Source organism: Lactuca virosa, chromosome 8 (genome assembly GCF_052849685.1).
Source record: "Lactuca virosa cultivar CGN04683 chromosome 8, Lactuca_virosa_CGN04683_v6, whole genome shotgun sequence".
NCBI classification, from domain to species: domain Eukaryota; kingdom Viridiplantae; phylum Streptophyta; class Magnoliopsida; order Asterales; family Asteraceae; genus Lactuca; species Lactuca virosa.
In genome coordinates, this window is record NC_136433.1 from 311,295,874 (window position 1) to 311,305,795 (window position 9,922).

Consider the following 9,922-nt stretch of genomic DNA (forward strand, 5'->3'; position numbering starts at 1 on the left):
CATTAGAAACATTAGATCTAACCTTCCCTCACCTATCACCTCTCATCGCTCACCCTCTCACACTCAATCTAAGCACATGAAAGGTAAATTTTCTTAGAGAGGGATAGAAGAAGCGTGCAAGAAAGAATTTCAGGAGAGAGAGAGAGAGAGAGAGAGAGAGAGAGAGAGAGAGAGAGAGAGAGAGAGAGAGAGAGAGAGAGAGAGAGAGATGATATCCTCGCCTTGCCATGTTGTTCTTTTTGAAGCCCATACCACACAGTGTGGGGGAAGAGGGAGTACCGAAGAAACAGTACAAAAAACCTTAATAATAATACAAAAAACACTGTAACTTGATGTGCTCTTATGCACAGTATTTAACATTTTTGACAAATGTTATGTTTTATAATGTGCATACAAAGTTTTTTTTATTTGCATAAATGCAAATTATTTTAGTAATAATAATAATAATTTAAAACTAGATTAATAATAATAATCTAGTTAGAATACATAAACTAGAATACAGATAAGGAAAAAAGTTAATTGATATTGTCGTTGCCTGCGTAGACTCTTGTTATTATTATTATTATTATTATTTATTTTCTGAATCTAATTTAATTTTCATGGAATAATGACCAAAATAAAATAATTTTTTTAAGTTGTAGTAGGAAATCCGTTTTTCTTTTTTTTTTTTTTTTTTTTTTTTTGAAAAACCAACTCCTTACCGTTAGGCAAAGACGCTTTGTTGAGAAGAATCAAATAACTCCCGATTTTCTGAAATTTGCGAGGTTAATCCCCCCTTTTTCTCACACTCTTCCTCATCGCTCACGTCGCCTCTCCTTCTCCTTCTCCTTCTCCCTCCTCTGCCATCGCCATCACCGATTCAACATCCACCACCGGTCCTCCTTGCCTTCACATCTCGATTAAAGCTCCGTCTAGCTGGAATGCCTCGCCGCTGTCTCCGGTGAATGAGGAAGACGATGTCACTGAAACCCTCACCGCTCCGTTGTCTCTCTCTTTTCCGATATTTCAAGGGAAGACTTCGCCGCCACCGTTCCACTCCTGTATGTCAGCAGCCATCGTTCTATGTTTTCGGTGATTTGTGCTTGAGGCTATATAGTTCTTTTGTTGGTAAGTTCTGTGATTGAATTGATGTTTTTATTCCGGATTCGAAGGTATTGCTTAGGATCTTTGACAGATCGGTACTGAACTCTGTTTTCTTGTGGTATTTGAGTCTTTTGTGGGAAGATATGGTTTGATCCATCACTAAAACTGGCATCTATTATAAATGTTTTTTTTTTTTTTTTTATCAAAATCTTCCCAGATTAATTCAAATGAATCTTTCAGTATTTTATGTTGAATACTAATTTAAACTGTTATTTTCTTTTGCTTTTGTTTAGTATCGCCTTTTCTTTGAGTTTGATTAACAATTATGTGGGTTAACTATCGTCCAAGATCTTTCTAGGGTTAAGAAGATGAAAATTCTTGAAATTAACAAATTTCTTAGCGAGCTCTATTTTAGTAATGCTTCAAATTATTTTATTTGTGTTTGTTATTTTGTTTATGCGAGTCACCGTGTAAAATTTAGGGATGAAACTTATTTGTGAGTTGGATCAACATATGTGTGGCTTTAACAAGTTTGACATGGAATTAAATGCAGGATTAAGAAATAACTCTTTTATGCTTTTTTTCATACAACGAAATGGTAAATCAAACTTGGTTGTTCTAAATTATTTTATTAACTGATTAGTACCTAAATGGTTTTTGGGTTTTGAAAGTTAAGGAGTTAATGCTTCCATGGTTGGTTTCATTAGTTGATGTTGATGTTTGCATTAATCTGTTTAATAGATATTGATTTTCTAATTTGTAATTTTTTAAATCTAACTGTTACACTGTTATATAATTGGTGAACACTTTATTGTTACATTTACATATATTAACTATATGGTGTTTGTCTTGCCATTTTTTTCATATATAATTGGTGAACACTTTATTGTTACATTTACATATATTAACTATATGGTGTTTGTCTTGCCATTTTTTTCATAAAGGAGTTGCTAGAACCGGTGTCAAGCATGCAACAAACCCCTATGGATAAAAGGCAAATTCAAATTGACTTGCAATTGCAAGAAAGATAAAATCAAATGGATTTGCAGATGCAATAAATACGAAAAGAAATGGAATTGCAATTGGCGGTCTTTATGTGAATTCAATCATCCCGGTAATCCACCGAGTAGTTTTTAGTTTTTGTTTTAAAACACTTGATTAGTCTAAACTCTTGTAAAGGTATTTTGACTATTTTAATGTACTAGCATGTTATGTGGTTAGACTATTTTATTGTTAATGAATGTAATGGTATTTGATTATTATCATGTTTAATTAGTTTTGTAGTTTCTTTTTTGAGCAGAAAAAACTAGGTAATTTTAAAAAAATAATTTAAATGTTAAATTCAATTTAGCTACAGATTAGTAACGAAAATTTTTGTCACAAAAATTTAGAAAAAAATGAAGGAAATTTGTAGGAAAAAGACTATGTAGGTAATCTGTAGGAAAATAATTCCATAGGTATTTCGTAGGAAAATAGTTCTTTAGGTATTAGGTTGGAAAAATGTTTTGTAGGCATTCTGTAGGTACATTTGTAACGGAATTGTCCGTAGGAAAACCAAAGGCAATTTTGTAGTCAAATTGTAGGAAAAAAATTACCCTATTACCCACAGGGTTTTTTCGTACAAACTAGTTTTTGTAGGAATTTTCTAGGTAACGCTCAATTCCTACGGAATTCCTACGAATAATGTTGTAGGTATTTAGCCAATTTTCTAGTAAGAAAAGGTCCTCAAGGGGTAATTTGGTCCAGTTTGAAAAATGACAAGAATAGTTGTTTTAAGCATGATCTTGTATGTTTATAGATTGATACACGATTCTTTGCTGTTGGTTAAAAGGAAATTACAACATCTCCTAGAAAAGCAATGCAACATGATTTCTAATGATGTTCATGAATCATAGAAGGACAAGGAATTAAATGCCCAATTCTCGTTTAATCTAAGCCCCAGTCATCAGCATATATATATATATATATATATATATATATATATATATATATATATATATATATATATATATATATATATATATATATATATACACGCTGACATCAAAGTCATTGATTCTCTGATTGGATTCTCTCGTTGGGGTTCTGAAAAAGTGAAGCATAGTCATGTGAATTGATGTCTCATGGTATGAGTATGAGGTTTGAAGGAAAGGAAAAGCATTGCAGAAAAAGGTGCAGCAGGTAGGTCCTCTTCCTCAGGGGTAGTTCGGTCCAGACTACAAAGAAACTGATGGAATCTCTTTTAGGCTGCAGGTCTAACCTCAAAGAAAGACAAGTAACGTGATGAAACATATCTGGGAAAGGAACTATGTCAACAATGGGTCAAATGCTATAGTAAAAGTACAATGTGATGTGAACAGATCATGTGAGAGTTCTGTATGGCTGATCTCCTTGGTAAACTGTCTTTTTTTTTTACAAAAGTCAATGCTTCATCGATTTCAGTTCCTCATTAAGCTGCAACAGATGGTTTTCTTACCGGTAACGAGGAGTCACCAGGACCAATGGATTAAAGCCTGAATAAATCTATTGAAACGTTGTTTTAAGGTCATGTGTTCTGGTTCAAGAATCCTTTAAACAAGCATCCGATATTAATGCAGTCAGGTTCAAACTCCCATCAACGTCCTTACACTGAGTTATAGTCTCGTCTCAAATCACCAGCATCAACTTGTTCATGGTGGCTGCACTAACAATAAATCCACAAATGTTAATACAAAGGATTGGACCTTATGGAGCCTAGCACTCTATTTCTTTTGTGGATTTGATCTGTCAAAATTCCCTGTAAATGTATAAATTAACCGAGAGATGGTTAAAAGATGACAAAGATAGCTTTGAAGAAGGAAAGTCAAAGCTTAAAACTCCTTCAAGTTTTTTTACAGGAACATGAACTGTGATTTACAGGGGTATTTTAGTCAACTGGTACAATATCACGTGACTCTGTTTGTAAAAAATTGATTAAATGATGTACCAAGAAAAAGAGATGCATTGGGTTTCTCATGATTTCCCAGGAATAGAGAAAGAGAGAAGAAAGAAAACAGGTTGTCTGATACAAAGCAGATACAAAGAAGTAAAGAGAAAAGTTTGAAAAAGGTTTGTTCAAGATGTTCTGTCACCTGCGTTCTGTAAATGAAGAAGAGACAACTTTTCTTGTTTGTCATAAATGGCCGCTGATGTTTGGCTAGTTATCATACCAGACCTCCTGTCACTTTCTCTTTTTAAATTTTAATAAAAAAATGTTTTTCAAAAGTTTTTTTAATTAAGTTTTAACTCTTTTCAGTTAAAAAAGAAACTTTTTTTTATTAGGGTTTTGCTTAAATGTCTCTAGTTTTTAAATTTATTTATTTTTAGTCTTTCATATTTATTTTGTTGTTTTAAATTCATAAATAATTTGTTAATTAAATTTCCTTTTAAGATAAATTTTCTTTCATATATTTGTTTCTAGTTCTTAAATGTATTTCGTTTAACTCTTATCTGGTATATTTAAATTTCTAGTTATAGTTTAAAATATAAAATATATATATATATATATATATATATATATATATATATATATATATTAATTTTTGTTTATGTTAACTATTTTTAGTTACTAATTTTGTTAGTTTCTATTTTCTAGTTGATTTTATTCAGTTTCAAGTATAGATTTTCTATCTGCTTGATAGAAATATAAGGGGGGAGAATGCTCAAATATGAATCATCAATCATCAGCGAAGGGAGAGCAACAAAGACTAACCTTATTATATTGTTGTTGATGTAAGTGACATGTGTGCAAATCTAATTCTCATGGTGAATCCTAGGACGAGCTCACATGTACCAAGTGGTGAAATCATCTGCTGATAATGTACTAATGGATTGATGGTGAAAATTGAAAAGAAAGTAGTAATGATTTTTGAAGCTGAAACATATGTTTTATCTGGTATGGTCACTCATCCTAAAAACTCATTGTACCTCTCATGTTTTGATGGTGGCATGTCTTGAGCCAAGTATGTAACTTATCACTAGATAATGTCCCTAGAAGCATGTTGTTGTATGTGCCCAAATCTCTCTAAGTGTGTCATCAGCGAGATCATCTGCTGAGATGACATTGAGTCGCCCACTCACGATGATTGTCTAGCATCGTTTAAACTTTCAAAGTGAGATTGCATGGTCCAAATCAAAAAAATTATAGAAAGGTTTGGGTGTTTTTGGTTAATCCTCTCTTACCTGACCTCGCCTCCTCGCTCCTGGAAGCATGATTGTCGTATGCATCAAGTCTCATGTTCTGTTGAAACATCGAGCATAACCCAATGACTTACTTTGATTGCATAGTCATCATCGTAAGAGATACTTGTCTGGTCCTTAAACGACAAAGGGTTATTCATGTCCTTGACCTCCTAGTCTGAGGTATGACATGGTACCATTAACGAAGTGACGGTGAATATTTGATTCGGACTGCAACTAACTTTATGATGCAAGGATTAAACCACTTCTTGCTGATGAACTATCACTATCAATGATTCACGCTGATTTCACCTTAGCGTAATTGCGACATCCTACTTCTCTTCCACAAGTCTTCTTTATAGAAATTGATGATTCACTATGTAAAACCACACACTGATAAAAGTTTGAAAGTCTATGCCGATGGTTAGTCTATGTACCGTAGGCTATCACAGGCACCATGTAACATTCCGTTTGAAATTAAGTAATTAAATAATAAACACTGAACCCCAAGATGTAAATTTATATTTTATATTATTTTATAGTAGCCCTAAAATCCATAATATTTAGCGGGGTGTTGGTTTTGGGGAGTTAAATGATATAATTTGGATTTTGGGGATAAAAAGTGTAAGACCGGATTGGTTTTGTAAAAATTTTCAGAAGTCAGGGGGTGTTTAGTAAATACTAGACTTAAATTGAAGGATTTTGGAGGCTAAGGGGTTGAATGGTAAATTATGGAGTTGTTTTGAAAAGAATTTGGGATTGAGGGACCAAAGGCGTGTTTTGAATAAAAATTTGAATGGAACACGGGATTAAACCTGGTGCCATCTTTCCCTCTCGTTGCATCACCCAAACCCTAAACCTAATTGACTTTCTTCGGCCGCCACCTTTGCGGCCGCCTCCTTCTGTGCTCTAGTTGCCGCCTGCCACCCGAAGTGGCCGAGATGGGTGCGTGCTTCTCGATGAACTCGTGTTGTGTGTGTTTCTGCTTCACCGTGAAGTGTTTGTGGGTGCTCGTTTGGCCAAAAAAACCTGAGAAAAACCACAATGATTGCCAACCATGGTGGCTGCCACCATATCGTTTTCTTCTACCGCCACCAGCCACCGTGAGGAGGTGGCTGTGTGCGTGACTTGGTGTGTGTATGAACGTATTTCACGAGTTTGATGCTGTATGGATTTCTCTTGGCCAGGAAACTGAAGGAAGCTCATCACCACCATCGTGAGGTGGTGGCCACCACCTTCTGTCGCCGTTCCACTACTGCTAGCCACCATCTCCAGTGGCGGTGGGCCTTCGGGTGCGTTTGGATTGATGTTTGGAGTGCTTTTGGTGTTGTTTTGGCCTAAAATCATAACCACCGTGAGGCGGTGGCTGCCGCTGTGAACCACCGCCAACCACCACTGCCTAAGGTGGTAGTGGGTGGTACCCGACTTATTAGACTTTAATTAATGTAAAAACTTAACCATTGGACTAATTGGCTTGTGATTGGATTGGAAACCCTTGTTTTGGAGATGTTAAGTTTTGGATTTGTCGAGACCCGCGTGTTGGACCAGTGAATTGAAGTTATGACTTATGCTCGATTACTTTGTATGTTTGGCCTATTGGAATGATGGACTTAATGGATTAAGTCCTTAATGGGTTAAGTAATAACACTTAACCCTAATCGTCATTTTATGTGAAAAATCCTAACTAGGCTTGGGTCCTTGTTGGGCCATTTCTTGGACTAAGTTGTTGTGGGCCTTTGTAGGCCAATTGGGAACAGGTTTATGGACTAAAGAAATTATTGGGCTTTAGAATAAGGTCCATTGGAAAGGCTTGGGCCCAATTTGGAAAATTGGGCCATAGGTGGGCCATAATTGGGCCTTGATGATTATGAGATATTGGAACATCGAAATGCCAAGTGTTTGGACTAGAATAAATGGTTGGGCCTTAAGGTAAGACCATGTAGAGGTTTGGGCCCAATTTGGAAAATTGGGCCATATGTTGGGCCTTGGTTGATTATTTGGCTTTTGTGCCTTCAGAGTGTGAGTTTGGGCCTTGGTTTTGAACCAAGCTAGGTTAGGGGTAAAATGGTCCTTATACCCCAAGTGTGGATTTATGGTTATGCATTGAAACCAAAATGGTTAATTGGGTGTTGTTTTGATATGGGCAGTTTGGGAGTTTGTCATCCAGCAACTAGAGTTTTATCCGCGGGACATCGGCAGTGTGAGGTGAGTCTCCTCAGCATACCAATGGGTCGAAGGCACCAAGGCCGGCCCATTTTGTGATATGTGGTACACTAGTTGATTATGTGATATATGGTGCACTAGTTGATTTAGTGATATGTGGTATACTAGTTGGTTATGTCCTATGTGCTATGCTACTTGTCTCTGTGATATTTGCATGAAAGACCATGGGGAACCCATGACACTTGGATATCAGACCATGTGGGGGAGCCCATGACATTCCAGGTAAAGACCATGGGGGAGCCCATGGCACTTGGATATCAGACCATGTGGGGGAGCCCATGGCTTTCCAGGTAAAGAGCATGGGGGACCCCATGACACTTGGATATCAGACTATGTGGGGGAGCCCATGGCTTTCCAGGTAAAGACCATGGGGGGACCCCATGACACATAGGTGTAAGACCCTGGGGGGAGCCCACGACATCCTGGAGTAAGACCCTGGGGGGAGCCCACGTCATCCTTATATGTTTATATGTATGGTTTATGTGATTATGTGGATTATGTGGTGTATGTTCTGGGGAACTCACTAAGCTCCGTGCTTACAATTTTGTTTATGGTTTAAAGTATCATTGGTTTGGAAAGGAAGGGCCCGGCTTGATCACAACACACACACCCGTGTTTTCCGCATTATGTGATTTTGGGATATAACTCTGATAAATGTTTTAATTAAGCAATGTTTTTGAATGGTTGGATTAAGTAACGTTTCTGTTTGACTATGATGAAAAATGAAATTTTTACCCTGGATTTTTGTGTCGTTACAAGTTGGTATCAGAACCTTGGTTTGAGAGATTTGGACATACTTTCGGGTGTGTCTGAACTCAATCGGAGGATCTGTAAAGTTTTCAAAAGAAAAATATTTTGAGAAAAGAAACTTTCTAAAATAAGAAAAGCGTGTGGTATATGCAATCAGCCGAGCTCAAGTAAGTTTTCCCAGAATACCCATATATGTTATATGTTATGACTTGATTTATGAATCTGAGAATTGCATGCTAGTTAGGGCTAGGAGAGATGCCTTTATATGTTGTATGAGCTGGTAGACTTGCATGCTAGTGCTGAGTAGTCAGCGATAGATTGGCCTGATATGTGATGCTTGTAGCCTTAGGGATACTGGATGCTATGTTGGAATGGGAATGACTATTGGTATTAGTAACTGCTAAGTGTATGCTTTTAAAATTATATATAGTTAGGATCTTATAGCCTTAGAATAATTGATTTGGCCTTATTTCCTGTTCCTTGTCTGGTTGTGGTCCTAGGGTAGAGTTTATTATTCGATAGTCTATTAGATCCTATTCTGTGTATAATTTGCATGCATAAGGTAGCCGACAGTGCGGGTGTGACAACTGGCAGTTCTGGGTCAATCAAAGTCAACAAGTCAACAAAAGTCAAACAAGTCAACTAAAGTCAACTTATTAGGGCATAAATTTTGAGTTATACTTTGCTTCTAGAGTTTTCGGTGTAAGACCGAAAACTCTATGATCTTGCTTTTAGAGTTCTCGGTTTGGGACCGAAAACTCTATGATCTCGGTGGGACTGGACCGAAATCACCATGTGATTTCGGTGACGTAATTGTTGGATTAGATGTCTAAGCCCATAACTATTATTGGTATGTACTTGACCCGAGAGTAGCATGGTCCATTTGGGTTGCATATCATCAGGACAATTTGTTAGGATGGACTTTTTAGAGAAGATGTTATATATGATTTATTAATATATTATAAGTTATAATATATTAATATGAAATCATATGAGTTAATTAGTATTGATCAAGAATTAATTTGGAGATTAATTTGGTGATCAAAAGAGACTAATTAAATATATGGGGACTAATTATGTTAATTAGTTATATTTATATTTGTTGGGCTTATGATCCATGTTGGACTAAGTTTATGTATGGATACATAAAGAGTTGGGCCACATGAACCATGGATCATAAGACCCATGGGTATGGATTTGGGTTATATCCATGACCCTAGAAATCCCACATATAAATACATCCATTCATAGCCAAAATCGCCACTTGTAATAGACTTGTAAGTTACTTGTGTATTCTTGGTGTTCATGGTGATTTTGGGTGCATGAAGATTCTCTCTCAAGTTCATCCTTTGTCCATGATGTGTTGTGATTCCACTTGAGGCTTCCACACTATTGGGGCTAAGCTCTTAAGGCTAGATACATCAAGACTTCAAGCTCCACAATAAGGTATGTTATCCTAACTAGATTCTTGTGTTGTATATGACAATTGTATGCTAGTTATAGGTAATACCTTGGAATATTCATATTTGCATGTATAATAGAGAAAACATAGATCCAAGGTATTTAGGGTTGCATGTACACTTAGGAGTGTTAGAATGCTCAAAACCCAACAGTAATGAGGTTATCAGCTGATAAAAAAAGGAAAGAAAAAGAGTTGACTTAGTGACAT

General features: G+C 36.2%; 1 long non-coding RNA gene across 1 annotated transcript; it reads left to right on the forward strand.

Moving 5' to 3' along the window:
* Positions 1-697: 697 nt before the first annotated feature.
* On the forward strand, positions 698-2,342 carry LOC145129141 (uncharacterized). Its single transcript, XR_013717320.1, has 2 exons — positions 698-1,107; positions 2,028-2,342. It is a non-coding gene; the product is annotated as an uncharacterized LOC145129141 (long non-coding RNA).
* Positions 2,343-9,922: the final 7,580 nt, after the last annotated feature.